Genomic DNA, 16,913 nt, shown 5'->3' with positions numbered 1-16,913 from the left:
CTGGCCTTACTGTGAGTTTTCTGAGAAACTGTACACCAGTCACATAGTTCCCTCCTCTGCCTTGGTATTGTTATTTGGGAACTGGGGATAATTAGCTGTTTTTTTGACTGTTGCATCTGTTCAGACCGCAGCTAACTGGAAGTTGACTTTAAACTACGTGACTGGACACAGCAGCACAATGTTAGTCAACATTTGGCTTCTCTGCTAGTTTTCATAGCTCATCTATCAGATAAAACTGAGCACAAGGTGACCATGGCTCCTTCTCAACCATAGTCTCAGTGGTGGTTTGGCAGTTGTGCATTTCTGCACCACGGGAAGGGGTGGGTTTGTTAAGCCAACAAAATTGTGCTGCTGACGATGTGGGTGGCACTGCTTTTGGCCTGGAGTTGTTCATAGCTCAGACATGATGGAGGAACTAAAGAGCAAAGAATGTGAAAGCTGGATTCCCAGGTCAGAAGATGATGGGAGTGCTATTTGGGTCATCTGGATATCACCTGGTACGCATTAGGTCATTGTTAGATCATGCAACTGTTGAAGTTGGAAGAGACCTTTGAGAGCATCAAGTCCGACTGCTTGCCTAGAGCTCACAGTTCCACCACTAGTGGAATAAGCCATGGCCCTCAGCACCACATCCAAGTGCCTTTTGAATACCTCCAGGGATGGTGACTCCACCACCTCCCTGGGTGGCCTGTTCTAAGGCCTGAGTGTCCTCCCTGTAAAGAAGTTTTTTGTGATAGCCAACCTGAACCTCCCTTGGCATGACCTGAGTCCATCTCCTCTTGTCCTGTCACTTGCTGCATAAGACCAGACCAGCCCCCACCTCTCTCCATCCTCCTTTGAGGTAGCTGTAGAGGAAGATGAGGTCTCCCCTCAAAGAAGAGGGTCCAGCTAGTGGTAATTCTGCCACCCCAGCTTCCAAAGCTCAGCGCTCATGCTGATAGATAAAAAGATGTTAGAGACAGGTGACAGGACAAGGGGCAATGGTGGAAGTTGAGGCATAGGAAGTTTCATGTAAGTATGAGCAGGACATTTTTCACTGAGGGTGGCAGAGCACTGGAACAGGCTGCCCAAAGGGGTTATGGAGTCCCTCTCTGGTGATATTCAAAACCTGTCTGGATGTGTTCCTGTGTGATCTGGTATAGGTGATCCTGCTCTGGCAAGGGGGCTGGACCAGATGATCTTTTGAGGTCCCTTCCAGCCCCTGACACTCTATGATCCTATGAAATAACACCCAGGGCTCTGCAGCTCCTCTAACCCACTGAGATGGGGAAGACTCCTAACACCTGCCCATCAGATATTCTCCTTTTGGCTGCATCCCAACACTCAGTCACTGAACTTTGAGGATGCTGAGGATCCACTGGAAAGAGCAGAGAGTAGAAAGTGTTGTGCTGGGTCTTGACCAGGGGTCCCAGTTGCAAAGGGGCAGTTTTTGGGGGTCAGCCTGGCTTAGGCAGGATACAGGAGTCCCACACGTGCATCCTTCATCTCAACCGCACCCTCGATGTGGGGGGTGGGGGGTTGGACTGGATGAGCTTTCAAGGTCCCTTCCAGCCCCTGACTTTCTGTGACTCTGTGACTTGTGCTTCTTAGAAATCCCTGCTTGCTACCCTGTGTCTCACAGCTCAGCTGCACTGGTTTGTCATGTCATTATCTCGAGGAGGATGAGAGGGCTTGAGCTGTCATCTGCTGCGGGGAACTGCTGGGAAGCATCATCCTCCTCATGCTCATGCTTCAGATGGGTTACAGAGGGTTTGTAAATGCAGTGCTTTGGGACTGTGCTTGTCCTTGTTGGGCTATGCTGGAACAAACTGCTGCTTCCACGAAGTGTGGGAGCAATGAGTCACGTTACACAGATTGACTTACGTCCCTGCTAGGTGTCAGAGGAGAATGTGCTCTGTGCCTGCAGCCTCTGCGGTTGGCCAGCACATGCTGGAAAAATGTCCTGGGTCTGCAGCAAACCAGCTCGAGCTGGGAGCTCTGACCAGCTCACAGGAACACCCAAACCCTACACAAACTGTGCAGAAAGCCCCTCAGTGGGAGAAGAGGGTGCAAAGTAAACGTAGCCTTCTGGCAGTGCTTGAGAGGGCTGCGATTTGTCCCTTGTAGAAAGCACATTGGTTAGGTCCACCCTGGCGTGCGTTGGTCGCGCCGCAGGCTTGGATGGAGTTGCTGCTGCTGCTTGTGGCAAGACATCTGAGATCATGAGCTCCCTCCTTCCCTAGCCCCATCACAGAAACCCTTGAATCATAGAATGTCAGGGGCTGGTAGGGACCTCAAAAGCTCATCTGGTCCAGCCCTCCCTGCCAGAGCAGGATCACTTAGAGCGGATCACACAGGAATGCATCCAGACAGTTCTTGAATATCTCCAGAGAGGGAGACTCCACAGTCTCCCTGGGCAGCCTGTTCCAGTGCTCTGTCAGGGGAATAGCCTGGTGTTGGAGTTGTCTGTAAGCTGGTTAGATCAGGATCCCTAAAATTCTGCTGTTGGATAATATATGTGCAACGTTATTCTTTTAGTAATGGCTTTTTATGAAGAAGGAAGTCAAAGCTGGGCTGGTGAGACTGAAAGAGCAGGGAGTGGAGTGGCTGTCAAGGGTCAGCCTCCCAATAGCCCTGTGATCAAAGGCTGCTCTCGGCAGCATGAGTTTATAGGCAGCCAAGACAAACAATGAACAACTTTATCTCCTTTCAGGAAAAAAAAAAAAAACCCAACCAACTAAGAAAGAAAGCAAAGCAAACTTTAGTTCCAGGAAACCACTTCTGGAGCAGACAAATTTGGGTTGTTATTCCTCCTCTCTCTCCTGTAACGCAACTGTTCCTAGATGAAGGGCGATAGCAGGGAGACAGCAGAGCAAAGCCCAAGCACGACCCAGGCTGTGCCATGTTCTGGGTTGGTGTAAATTGGAGGGGGTCCAGGGTATTGGAAGCAGCACAAGCAGGTGACCCCTGCTGAGAATCTGGCCTTCACCCGCAGCTGCCAGTGGAAAAGCAGCAGGGAAGCTCTGGGTTGAATCGTGGCCATTTCCCCGAGTTCGATCCCTTCTCTGAAGGTGTTGCCTCATTTGTTTGCAGCTGGAACCTTGCCTGTTTGGCTGTCCCAGCTGTGGCCTCAGCTGGTCAGAGCACAGCTGGCCAGTTTTAAACATGTTGGCTTTGGTGTCAGCTGGCTGACTAAAGTGAACGGAGGGGAAGAATATTTTGGGCTCCTGTGTAGTTGATTGTTTGTTTGGGAGGAGAGGAAGATAGGAGAAGAAAGCCTCTGATTCCTAAAATGGAAAAAGCTGCAGCACTTCTCCTTGGGTTTGGATCTGTGGGAGAGGAATCTTCTCAAAAGGCAGTGTGTTCTTGATTTAGGATTTCCTGTTGGATCAATTTCAGAGAGCTATTTGAGTCCTGAGTGGCCAGATTCTCAGCTAGAGTCAATCTGTAAAGCTCTGCTGATAGGGATCAGTGCAGCACATCGACCTGGGGAGAGGCTTGGAGCACAGCCCTGTGAGGAGAGGCTGAGGGAGCTGGGGGCGTGCAGCCTGCAGCAGAGGAGGCTCAGGGCAGAGCTCATTGCTGTCTACAGCTACCTGAAGGGAGGCTGCAGCCAGGTGGGGTTGGGCTCTGCTGCCAGACAAGCAGCAATAGAACAAGGGGACACAATCTCAAGCTGTGCCAGGGCAGGTCTAGGCTGGCTGTTAGGAGGAGGTTGTTGTCAGAGAGAGTGATTGGCATTGGAATGGGCTGCCCAGGGAGGTGGTGGAGTCTCTGTGGCTGGAGGTGTTGAAGCCAAGCCAGGCTGGGGCACTTAGTGCCATGGTCTGGTTGACTGGCCAGGGCTGGGTGCAAGGTTGGACAGGGCCAGGGTCACAGAATCATAGACTCAACCAGGTTGGACTGGATGATCTTGGAGGTCTCTTCCAACCTGGTTGAGTCTATGATTCTATGACCCCAGCTCTAAGATCTTGAGCCGAGGTCTGGTGGTGGATTGCAAAGATCTTTGTGGGTCCACAGAGGACTAAACTGAAAGTGGTAGCCCTGAAGTTCAGAGCTGCCTGTGGGTGTTTAATGCCCTTGCAGTTCAGACCCAGCCACCCCTCCCCATAATGATTTAGTGGTTGGACTATGCTTAGAAAGTGTAGATGGCTTAGCTGGGAGTGGGCTATGAGGTCTGTTTTGGTGTTTATGCTAGATGGGCCTGGCCACATCAGGTGAGGGGGAGGCAGGAAGCCCTCCCAACCTTTCAACCAAACAGCTTTGAGGATTCTTGTAGCCATTGCTGCTCCTTGTGCTAAATATTTCTACCCTTCTACACACTGAACATGGAAACTATTGTGAGAAAAGCTCACTGAGCCAGAATTAGCACTGAGAATAGAGGCAAAAAGCCCTGGGGGCTCAAGAGAACATGTTTCCATAGTCTTTCCAGATGTCCCTACAAAAACAGTAGTGGAGAGCTGGAGGAGCATGGCCAGTTCCAGCGATAGGTGCTCCTGAAATGGTGCCAGGGATCATTGCCTTGAGGTGCAGAAACAGAGCCATGGGAGTGGAGCTGCTGCTGAAAGGAAGGGTGAAGGATGCAGGATTATGTCACCTTCTCTTCTTCCCATCCACCTCAGTGACCACAAAGGGATACATCTAATCTGCTGTTACAGATTTAGGGAAAAAATGGGGAAGAGGAAGGTGAAGTTGGGTCCAGATCTGCATATTGAGGCCAGTCACATAATCAGCAGCAGGTCTTCTGATTCTCTATCTCGAGGTCTTATTCCATGGAGTTACTGAGGCTGTGGAAATGCAACCAGCCCAGGGAAGAAAAGCATTCATAAACATATTACTGTCCTGCAGCAGAAAGGTCTGAGCTGCAGCAGAGACTTGCTGATGGTGGAGTTTTGTTTTGAGTACCTTTAGATTTTATTAGTTTTCTTAGCCTTCCTCCCACCACGGGAAGGAGCAGCTACTGGAGACCTGCAATATAAGGAAAGGATTCCAGGGCTGGGACAGGGCAGGAGGTCTTAGATCTGGGAGTATTTCCTAATCCCTGACCTTCATCCCATACCTAACAGCAAGAGCTGAACTGTATCCACTGCTGCCATCTCCCCTTGACATCTCATTCCCTCTGTTCATGTACTTTCTGTCCTGCTTTCTTTGTCAGAGTCAAGACTGCAGCCACTTGGCAGTACCAGCAATACATGGCTGACTTGATTTCACTGAACTTTATTGACCTGCAGGCCTTTGTTTTAAGACCATAGTGTCCAGCTTGCTGCCTGCTGCTCCTGACTTGTAAGAGGAGCTCCAGAAGGGACAATCTGATACCAATGTGCACGGCACCTTCAGAAAGTCTTGTGAGAATTAGGTGCCCACTTGCCCAGGGATTTTAGTGCACTTCAAATCTCCAGTTCCTAGAAGGTGCCTGTGACTCCCTCAGCCAGAACAGGCTGCATTTCCATCCCTTGTTTCATTATTTACATAGAGTATTTCTGCATAATTACCAGACTCATATGAAGGTCTCAAGGTGCTCTGTGGATGCCAAGGGATGACCTCATCTCTGGTTAATGAAACTCTGGTGACCGATAGACCTGTGACTTGCTCCCAGCACAAAGCACCGGGCAGTGTGAGCCAGCTCCGTACCTCGCCCTGATGAGTTACCCTCGTCCTGCTCCTGCAGAGAAGCTGGAAATCCAGTTTAACCATCTGCTTGGGAATTCCCCAGTAGCTGGAGGGGATTGAGCATTCTCACACCCCAGCATCGAGGGTGCGGTTGAGGTGAAGGACGCATGCGCGGGGCTTGCGTATCCTGCCTAAGTCAGGCTGACCCCCAAAAACTGCCCCTTTGCAACTGGGACCCCTGGTCAAGGCCACTTTCTACTCCCTGCTCTTTCCAGTGTGTCCTTAGCATCCTCAAAGTTCAGTGACTGAGTGTTGAGATGCAGCTGAAAGGAGAATGTCCGGCGGGCAGGTGTTAGGAGTCTTCCCCATCTCAGTGGGTTAGAGGAGCTGCAGAGCCCTGGGTGTTACTTCATAGGATCATAGAGTGTCAGGGGCTGGAAGGGACCTCAAAAGATCATCTGGTCCAGCCCCCCTGCCAGAGCAGGATCACACAGGAACGCATCTAGACAGGTTCCTGAATATCTCCAGAGAGAGAGACTCCACAACCCCCCTGGGCAGCCTGTTCCAGTGCTCTGCCACCCTAACAGGTCAGAAAAGCACAGTTTGTTCTGCAAGCAGGTGACAAGAGCCAGAATGCACTCAGGTAGGACAGACTGTATGGGTAGGACAGACTGTATGGGGGGGGGACACTCTCAAAAAGGACAAGAGCTCCCCCTACAAGTCAGGGCCTTCTGTGAGCACCCTCCAACACTGGCAAAACGGTCTGCGGGATAGCACTGGTAGGAGCTGGTCCTCCAGATCCCTATTGGAAGTCATCCAAGCGAGATGGAAAGCCCTAGATGTTGAACAACATGTGGCAGCAGCACGTGCCTCAAACTCAGGGAGAAACCAGTGCCTTACAAGCCATAGCCTGGACCACCACTGGACTGCAGGGTTAAGGGGTCCAAGCTCTGACTGGCCTTTTCATTCACACTAATTTCTTCCCGTGGCTACTTAAGTCCAATGGGGAAATGATTTGTTGCTGGGGGGAGCTGATGGGTTGCTACTGAGTGACCTTTGGAAGTCCAGCTGCTGTGCCAGGACAGGGGAGCTGGTGGTGCTCTGCACTGGCACAGTATAAGCTGAAGACATCACCTACAGGGATGTGACTTACTGTTGGCAAAGATGGGTTTACCTCGTTGCCAAAACCTGTAGATTATTACACAGGGAGGACTTTGGGAGGCCAACAAGAAGGTTAAACACTGCAGCAAGGACAGAGCTGCCAACGGGAGCGGCGCAGTGGAGCTGAGTGGATCGCAGTGGGACATTGCTGTTTGAAAGGACAGCAGCTGGAGGCTTGCTCTGTGCTGGGTGTGAAAGCTGTTCTTATGACCCAGTGGTCAATATATTGGATAAATCTGCAGCCCACAACCAAGCCTGGATTGAGTTAGAATTGCCCAATGACCTATTAGTGCAATGTGCTTGGGTTGCTTTGCTTTTTTTTCCTGGCATGCTCAGGATTTTTCTCTACCCTGAAACTTCATTAGTGTTGTGTTGGGGTTTTTTTTCCTTTTCCCTCCACTTCACACATAGTTAGGAAAACGTGCTGCCTTTATTTGCTGCCTGGAAGAAAACATCCTCCTCTTCTGCAAGGTTTTTGGGGGTTGTTTTTAGGCTTAATTGGAAAAATTGCTTTCAGACTCCGTTTTTCAATAGCCCAAAGTATAAACTGTCAGGTTGGGTTTGGGGGGAGTGGAGGGGAGGGAGGTGTGCTGGTTTATGGCTGAATTTTAGGCAAGAAAGGGATAGAGGAGTGAATATTACCTGCTTTTTTTCCTGTCATGGGTCAGAAGAGAAACCTTTACATGAAAATTGACTGACTTGATGGTATTTTTTTATGGGGAGGATTAGGGTAAAGAGCAGAAAGAACAGCTCCAGTTTAAAACTCCTTTTGGCAAGTCACTGCCTATCAGCACACTCAACCAAATTCCACCCTGCCTCTTGTTCTTTGCTGGATTTACTCAGACACCATTAACCTCCCAACTGCAGCTTGCTTTGACAAATATGGTTTTCATTCTGCATGCTTTTTGCTGCCGTTTAGAACCTTACCAGTTCCCTCCTTGACCAGAGATGCTTCTGCTTTCTCTTCTGGGCTGTCCTTGCCATCCGCGCTCCAACCTGAGCGTTGCTGTTGGGTTGTTTCACTGCAAACAGAATTCCCTCCCCCCACTCCCCCTTCCTCCTCCTTCCCTTCCCCTGCTGTCGAGCTGCAGGATGAGGAGTGTGGAGGAAGGAAAATATAGAGCTCATTTATTTTTAAGTAACTGTAACTAATGGCTTGATCAGCTAACGTAGTGGAAAATATGCAAACTGCTCGGAGGAAAGTGGATGTTAAAAATGTAACTCCAACATTATTGAGACATCTTTCAGCTCTAATGACAGGCTGAATAACAAACATGTCAGAAACTTTGTTGCTTCTCTAAGCAAAAACCGAATAATTGAATTTCTTTTCAGTGATGGTTTTGCATTTTACATCTTCAGCTCCTCGTCCATTTCCCCGTAGCTCTGTGTCAGATCTCTTTGCTCTGAAATGGAAGAGCCAGCAGAGGAACAGGACTTCTTCATACCTCCCTCTCTGCTCTGCCAGACACCTTTTTTTTTTGGCTCAGACCTCCTAAAATTAATTCTGTTCTGACAGGTGCATTTGTTGGTTCTAGTTCTTTCTGCTCCTCGAGTAGATCCTTGGTTGAATGAACTGGTACCAGTTTGTCAGTTTCTCAGTAACGATATTACCTTGAGGATCTGGTCCCCATGGTCTTGTGCTGTGAAGCATCTTTCCTAAGCCTTCATAGCAAGCAGGGGCTGGTATATTACCTTGAGGATCTGATCCTTATGGTCTTGTGCTGTGAAGCTTCTTTCCTAAGCCTTCATAGCAAGCAGGGGCTGGTATATTACCTTGAGGATCTGGTCCCCATGGTCTTGTGCTGTGAAGCATCTTTCCCAAGCCTTCATAGCAAGCAGGGGGCTGGTATATTACCTTGAGGATCTGATCCCTATGGTCCTGTGCTGTGAAGCTTCTTTCCTAAGCCTTCATAGCAAGCAGGGGCTGATATATTACCTTGAGGATCTGGTCCCCATGGTCTTGTGCTGTGAAGCATCTTTCCCAAGCCTTCATAGCAATCAGGGGCTGGTCATTCTACCACGGATGGTGGCCTTGGGTTCGTCTCTGCAAGCCTCCTGAGATGCCAAGGGCTGCAAATAGCACAGTGGAGGCTATGATAGGATCCTGTTTCACAGCTCTCATAGGCAATAACATGATAAAGTCCATTCTCTGGTGAGATAAATGTTGAGAGACTGTTATAAGTTATCCCCTCCCAATGCCTGTGCGAGGCAGGTTGATGTGATTTCCATTCTCCCCCGACAGAGGGGCTTGGGAGGACCTTCGTGGCACCCTGCCATGCCTACCAGTCCCTGCAGCTCTCTACACCCAGTTGCTCCTTGCCCTTCTTGGCACAAGGAGCTAAATTTGCATTCCTCCTTCTCTAGGAGGGAAACTGGACCTGGGAGCTGGCCGGCAGCTTCCCTCCACGCCAGGCTGGGGACAGAGCAGCTCAGACACATGGGGGTTTGGGTCGGGTTTGGTTTTTTTTGCCTGTGCCTTTTCTTTTTAATTGAATGCAGAGCTGCAGCAGCAAACCATTCCACCCACAGGTGAGAGAGCTTTGGAAAACTAACTGCCCAGAGCTCTGAAGCTTTCAGCCTTCACGCTAACGCACGGGCCCAGCTGGCTGGAGATTAAAGAGAGCAGTCGAAAACCAAAAAGGCATTTGAAATTGCACCACTGAGCTGGCAGGAAATTCCAGCTTTTTGTAGATGTCGGAGGCGTTGGAACGGCGAGGAACCAGGAGGTAATATTCAGAGGTGAATCGCAGCATCAGCATTTCGGCGGCGAGGATCGCCCCACCCCGAGCCCAGCCTCGGCTCTGGGTTGTGCGTGGGAAAGGGGGGGCAGACCATCCCCAGGCTTCCCAGATTTGGGGAGAGGGGGGGAGAAAAGGAGGGAAGAGAGTCTTGGCTTGCAGCCTGGCTCATGCTTCAGCTATCTTTGTGTGCAGAAGAGGCCCTCTTCGTGCTTGGTGTGAATCCCAGCGCGGTGCTGGGGCGCTTGCGGCTGGAGCTGCAGGGAGCCTCGGGCGTGCCAGAGATCTCCAGGGCAGATTGGGCATTTCTGTTGTGCCCGAGATAAACGCTCCCCTTTGCCATTTGGACTGAGCTGCTCAGAAGATAACTGGCAGATTAGCAGGGGTTTTTAACTGCTCTGGAAGGAGCCAGAGTTTTGCGTGGATTGATCACAGAGAAGATTTGCCTGAATCACAGAACGTCAGGGGCTGGAAAGGACCTTGAAAGATCATTTAGTGCCAGCCCAAGGAGCAGGGATAGGAGACCAGGAGGACTAGATGGTTTTCTGGACCTTCACCCTCTATTAGTGCAGGCTCATGTGGGCCTGAAATGAGACTGTTGGTCCTGGAATTGTCTTGAAAATCAATGTGACCGCTCAGTGCCTTCCTCTCCTACATAAACTGCCAGAGATTATCACTCCAGCAACAATGCTTAGAGGCATCCAAAGAACTCGAGGCCTCCTGCGAAGCCATTGGCACCAATGGGAGACTTGTGCTTCCTCTTCTCTCATCCCCTCTCCTCCCCCTTACACCGAGCTCTGGGATCCAGCCCTGCCAACACGAGCAGTGCAGAACAGAATCTGCACTGACGACAGATGGAACGAATGTTATGGATGCATCCCAGGCCCCGAGCTGTTGCGCCACATAAATCAGTAGCAAAACTTTGCCAACTCAGAATGCTTCGCAGGACTAAACTTTCAGCCAGCTTAATGTCTGGCTTTGCAACCCCAAAATTGTATGGTCAAAAAATAGAGTGAATATGCATGCCCTGACTTGAACTTCCAGCCAGCGGAGCTGGGTTTTGGTCCAGCTCATGGAGATGAAAACTGCTTCATGATAAATTATCTTTTAGCAGTGACTTATTGTCCAGAGTCCAGTTGTTGCAGTGTACCAATGGGCTGTGGATGCTGCAGATGTAATCATAGAATCATAGAATCAACCAGGTTGGAAGAGACCTCCAAGATCATCCAGTCCAACCTATCACCCAGCCCTAGCCAATCAACTAGACCATGGCACTAAGTGCCTCATCCAGGCTTTTCTTGAAGACCCCCAGGGACGGTGCCTCCACCACCTCCCTGGGCAGTTGCAGGCTGCAGAGATGCTGTTGGAGCTGCAGGGGTGGCTTGGATGCATGGGATGTGGCCAACCTCAGCCACCATTAGATACCAACTGGTCAGGGGACCCAAAATATCACAGTATCACCAAGGTTGGAAGAGACCTCATAGATCATCAAGTCCAACCCTTTACCACAGAGCTCAAGACTAGACCATGGCACCAAGTGCTACATCCAATCCTGCCTTGAACAGCTCTTGTGCCGAACCTGCTGCTTCCCAGAGGAGAACTTAAACCACACAAACATTGCATGCTCACTCCCATCATGAGAGCTGCATCCCAGACACAGCATAAATCCCAAGTGCTTGGGATCTAAGACAAAAAAAAAAAAGGCAAATAAAAATATTTGTTGTTAGAATTATGACTTGGCAGCCCCATAGGATGTAGAGGAGGAAGGGGGAAGTGCTTGCAACCTTTTCAGAGGCATACTTGCCCTTTGGAAAATGAGCTTCCATTAGAGTGCAAAGGCTTCACCCTTCTTGGTGGGTTTTTTGGCAGCGTGAGGGGGAGAGGAAAAGCTGAGCTGATCCCTTCAGCTTTCTCACTTGGGTTCAGCAATGATAAAATGAACCATCTTAAGGCAGCACTTTGCATCTCCAGCAGCTGTGGCAGCCTCATGTTTACAGAAGACATCCTGTTGTTCAAGGGAGACACTTCAGCCTCCCTGAAATGAAGATCTTTTCTGAGGGGGGGGTCCATCCTTTTAGGTTTTTTTTTCCCCCTACTTTTCTGGCGTTTTCTCCCTCTTTTTCTGTTTGGGGTTTTTTTTTCCCTCTTTTTCTCTTTGTTTGTTTTTTGTCTTTTTTTCCCCCCTCCTTTTCTGTTTTTTCCCCTCCTTTTCTTTCCCCCCTCATTTTCTGTTTTTTCCCCTTCCTCTTCTTTTTTGTTTCCCCCCCCTCCTTTTCTATTCCCCCCCCCTCCTTTTCTTGTTTCTTTTCCCCCTTCTTTTTCTGTCTTTTTTCTCCTTCCTCTTCTGTTTTTTCCCCTTCCTTTTATATTTTTTTTCTTCCTCCTTTTCTGTTTTTTCCACCTTCTTTTCTGTTTTTTCCCCTCCTTTTCTGTTTTTTCCCCTTCTTTTCTGTTTTTTTCCCCCCTCTCCTTTTCTGTTTTCCCCCCTCTCCTTTTCTGTTTTTCCCCCCTCCTTTTCTGGTTTTTTCCCCCCTCCTTTTCTGGTTTTTTCCCCCCTTCTTTTCTGTTTTTTTCCCTCTCCTTTTCTGTTGTTTCCCCCCCCCTTTCTGGGTTTTTTTTCCCTCCTTCCCTTTATTTCCCCCTCCTTTTCTGTTTTTTTCCCCCTTCTTTTCTGTTTGTTTGGGGTTTTTTTCTCTCCTTTTCTGTTTTTTTATCCCCTCATTTTCTGTTTTCTTTCCCCTCCCCTAACTGCCATCTTTTGCCATCTCCACTCCAAGAAGCTGTTAGAGCAATGACTCTCTGCAACATCTGAGCTTTGCAGCAGCAGGTTCTCTGCCGAAAAGCAGTTCCATCCTGTGGAAAAAAACCTCTCCAGCACTCTCACCGTGCTTGGAAGAGGAAGCCAACAACTCCTTGATGGTTTTGGAAACTCAGGCCAGCACGTGAGTGTGTCCTATTGGTATTAGCATCCCAGCCTTTGTGCCTGAGGCAGAGCAGGATGACTCATGAGGAAATGCCACCCCAGGGAACAACTTGGTCATTGTTTGAAAGAGCTGATGGCTCTTGGACGAACCATGGGATCACTATGAAAGCGTCTGCAGGGAGGGAGGCTGCTTCCAGCTTGCTGCATGCACGGCCAGGCTGGGCATGCTTTGCTGCCCCACCGGGAGAAGAGGGATTTGGTTGTGTTTTTGGTTCCTTGATCTCTCTAAATAGTTTCTTTGGACTGAGAAAGCAAAAGAAAAGTTGCAGCTGTTGCTGTGCAGCAAAAGTTTTTAGGGGGGAAGAGGGAGCATGGTGGGGACCTCCACCTGCTGGCAGCTCCACTGGGACTCTGCAAGGGCCATCAAAGCCTTCATCCTCAGAGCAAGGTGATGGAAAGAATAGCTCCAAGCCTTAAATAGCTTTCTCAGCTTTGGATCTGTGAGCTTGCCTCACACTGGGATCTTCCCCAGACTCTTGGGGCTTTCTGGCTTTGTTTGGCTGTTGCTTTGCCTCTGAATCACACAGCATCACAAACACACCCGGGTTGGCAAAGCCCCTCAGGATCACCAAGTCCAACCTAGAACCCTAATCTACGAGATTCACCTTCAACCAGATCCCAAAGCTCCACATCCAAACTACCCTTAAACACATCCAGGCTGGGTGACTCCACCACCTCCCTGGGCAGCTCATTCCTGTACCTGACCACTCTCTCTATCAAAAACCTTTTCCTAATGTCCAATGTAAGCCCAGCCTCAGCTTGTGGCCGTTCCTCCTTGTTCTGTCTCCAGTTCTCTGTGAGAAGAGCCCAGCAGCAGCCTCTCCACAATGTCCCTTCAGGTAGCTGTAGCCAGCAATGAGGTCTCCCCTCAGCCTCCTCTTTTCAAACTGACCTTTCCCATCTCCTTCAGTTGCTCCTCATAGGATTTATTCTCCAGGCCCTTCCAGCTTCATTGCCCTCCTCTGGACCTGCTCCAGCACCTCCACATCTCTCTTGTATTGCAGTGCTCCAAACTGAACACAAAATGTGTGGGAAGGTTTGTGGGGACTCGAAGGGATGCTCAGGGTCACCAGGCATCAGAGCCAGAATTAGCAGCTCCCAGACTGACTACCACGTGTGGTGGAGGAGCTGGAGAGATTAGATGTTGGTGTTTGGGTACTGTTTTCTTTGGCAAAGGCTTGCTCTGAGGTTTGAGACTGAGGGGCAAAGCCTGGTTCCCCTCTGTGGGGTCTTCAGTGGGGAGTCAAGGGGAGGATGACAGGGCTTTCTGCAAGGGCAGTGCTGCCTTTGGTCCTGGCCATCTGCTTGCTGCATGCTTCGATGTGTGAGGTCACCAGAGCTGTGACCTCAGAGGCTTATGAGACGACTAAGGAACAATCTGTGGATGCCAGGGGTTGCTGCTCACAGTGGGTTCAGCTGGGTTTGGTGGGATAAAGGAGGAGGTGAGTCGTGCCTGCTGATGGGTATCTCACACCTCCAGCCGCTGGCTGAAGGGCAGACGTGTCACCATCCTCCCATCCCCTTGCAGAGGGCCTTAGATGGAAGAAGTGGAGAGATCTTGTAAGATCTCTATCAGTGGACTTGCTTTCAAGTGACAGCCACGTCTTTAATCCAGTGAAATCTTTCTGTTGCTCTTGATGCCCCACAATAAAACCAGAAGTAAAGAGAGAGGGCAGAATTAAGATCAGGGAGACTTGGCTTTAAAAGGCTTATAAAAATACATATAAAGCAAGAGAGGAGGAGAACAAAGGGGTAATGGAAGCCGGCAGACAGTTCTCATGCCATTAAAACTGCATCTCAGTGAAGGGGGGGGAGGGAGGAAAAAAACAACCCAAACCAAAATCCAACTAAAATCCTCCCAAAACAAAAAAAAAAAGGGGGGGGGGGGGGAAAGTTAATCATTATTTGAGAGAGGGAGGGGGGGGGGAGAGGGGAGGGGAAGTGTTTTTATTGTGAACATGTGCAAATGGAGGCTTCAGCCATCTAAACCCCATGCCCACAATAAGTATATTTGTGTAGCAATTAACGTGAGATCACAGGCTCGGCTTTTGCCAAGCCGTGGTGTCAGCATGGGGTACATTATGTGTGTCAAGAACCCAGTTTCCAAATGTGGAAGGCACTGGGGCTAGTGGTAATTAACTGTTTTGTCATCAAAACAGCTTCGAGCTCAGCTTCGAGCTCCGGAGCTGAGCACCTCTGCGGACACCTCCCAGACTTCGCCTTTTTGGCAGCTCTTGAAGGGAACTTTCTGCAGAAGGAATGTCAGGACACTCGTAACAAGATCTCAGTCGTCCCCCCCCACCTCCTTCTATTAATCCTTCCCCCCCTCTCCCCTGCAGTGTGGCAGGCGGGTGTTATGTTCTCTGACAAGCAAAGGAACCCCAGGTTAAAGCCGGCTGGGTTGTCGCAGGGCTTATCTCCCTGCGCCGCTGCCGGGCTGCATCACCTCCAGCAGGTTTCTCTTCGGGGTCCTGGTGACCCTGCTGCAAATCCAAGCCTTTCTGGGAAGTTTATTACAGCAGCTGCGAAAGGCAGAGCAGAGGCAGCCAAGGGAGTGCAGGAACCCACATTTACCACACTTACAACTCCAACAGATTTAGTTACAAAAGCTGCAGCGATTTTTCTTTTTTCCTTCTTTTTCCCCTCTTTTTTTTTTCCTCCTTTTTTTCCCCTTCTCTTTTCATCTCCTTTTTTCCTTTCTTTTTTTCCTCCTTGTTCCCTTTTTCTCCCTCTTTTCTCCCCCTTTTCTCCCCCTTTTCTCCCCTTTTTCTCTCCCTTTTTCTCCTCTTTTTCTCTCCCTTTTTCTCTCCCTTTTTCTCTCCCTTTTTCTCTCCCTTTTTCACTCCCTTTTTCTCTCTTTTTCTCCCCTTTTTTCTCTCCCTTTTCTCCCCCTTTTCTTCTTTTCCTCTCCTTTTCTTCTTTTTTTTTTCTCATTTTCTTCTCATTTTCCTCTCCTTTTCTTCTTTTATTCTCCTTTCCTGATCATTTTCTTCTCCTTTTCTCCTTTTTCTCTCCATTTTTCTCTCATTTTTCTCTCATTTTCTTATTTTTTCTTCTCCTTTCCTTCTCTTTTTCCCCTCCTTTTCTTCTTTTTTTTCTTCTTCTTTTCTTCTCTTTTTCCTCTCATTTTCTTCTTTTATCCTCCCTTCCTGCTCCTGTTCTCCTTTTCTCCTTTTTGTCTCATTTTCCTCTCCTTTTCTTCTCCTTCTCTTTTTCCTCTCCTTTTCTTCTTTTATCCTCCCTTCTTGCTCCTTTTCTTCTCCTTTTCTCCTTTTTCTCTCCTTCTCTTCATCTCCTTTTTTCTCTTATTTTAATTTTTTCTCCTCTTTTTTTCTTTCTTTCTCATTTTCCCCCTTCTCATTTCCTTCTTCTTTTTTTCTCTTTCCTCCTCCCCCCCCCCCCCCCTTTTTGTTTTCCTCCCCCTCCTTTTTTCCTCTCCTGCATTTTGTTCCTTTCCTCTTCCTTGCAGTCTTACTTAGACACACCAAAGGCTGTGCTCTCTGGAACTGTGCCACTCAGTTGATTGCAAGCAAAGCAGAGGCATGGATGCACTTGGCTGAAGTTTTTAGTGCAGACACACGGAAGGCAGAGAGAGAGGGAGTGAGAGAAGGAGGGAAAGAGGAAGGAAGAGAAGGAGGGAAAGATAGAAGGAAGGAAAGAGGAAGGGAGAGAAGGAGGGAAAGAGGGAGGGAGAGAAGGAGGGAAAGATGGAGAGAGAGAAGGAAGAAAAGAGGAAGGGAGAGAAGGAGGGAAAGAGGGAGGGAGAGAAGGAGGGAAAGATGGAGAGAGAGAAGGAAGGAAAGAGGAAGGGAGAGAAGGAGGGAAAGAGGGAGGGAGAGAAGGAGGGAAAGATGGAGAGAGAGAAGGAGGGAAAGATGGAGAGAGAGAAGGAAGGAAAGAGGAAGGGAGAGAAGGAGGGAAAGAAGGAGGAAGAGAAGGAAGGAAAGAGGGAGGGAAGGAAGAGGAGCCACATGTGTGTTTTTTGGGAAGGGGGCAGTGTCTTTTGCATGCTCTCTATGCACAAAAAGCTATCTACAGACCTGCTGGGCTTTCATCACCCCCATCTGACCCAAGGGTGTTCAAAAAGTGAGACACGTTGTACATCTGGAAGGCTGGCTGGAACTTGGGAAGTTTTTAAAGGCACTGGAGAGTGAAAGCATCCTGGTGGGAATGGGCTGGTCAGCAGAGTCTGTGGCCAGGGAAGGAGCTCTCCGCAGCGTCGTGCGCCTGGCTTTATCTTCATGCTAAATGGATGTAGAGTCAGAGGATGATATCCTAATTATTCCACCCTCCCCCTGCCTTTTCCAGAGAAATGGGAACAGATGTGCTCTGCTATAGACATGCTGAGAAAGAGGCTTAGAGAGTTTATAGTGGGGTTTTATCAGGCCTTTTCATTCCTCGGTGGTTTTCTTGGCAGTGATGCAAATATCTCTTTAGGATGA

This window comes from Pogoniulus pusillus, chromosome 30 (assembly GCF_015220805.1).
Source record: "Pogoniulus pusillus isolate bPogPus1 chromosome 30, bPogPus1.pri, whole genome shotgun sequence".
Classification (NCBI taxonomy): Eukaryota; Metazoa; Chordata; class Aves; order Piciformes; family Lybiidae; genus Pogoniulus; species Pogoniulus pusillus.
Note: the sequence above shows the minus strand (reverse complement) of the source record.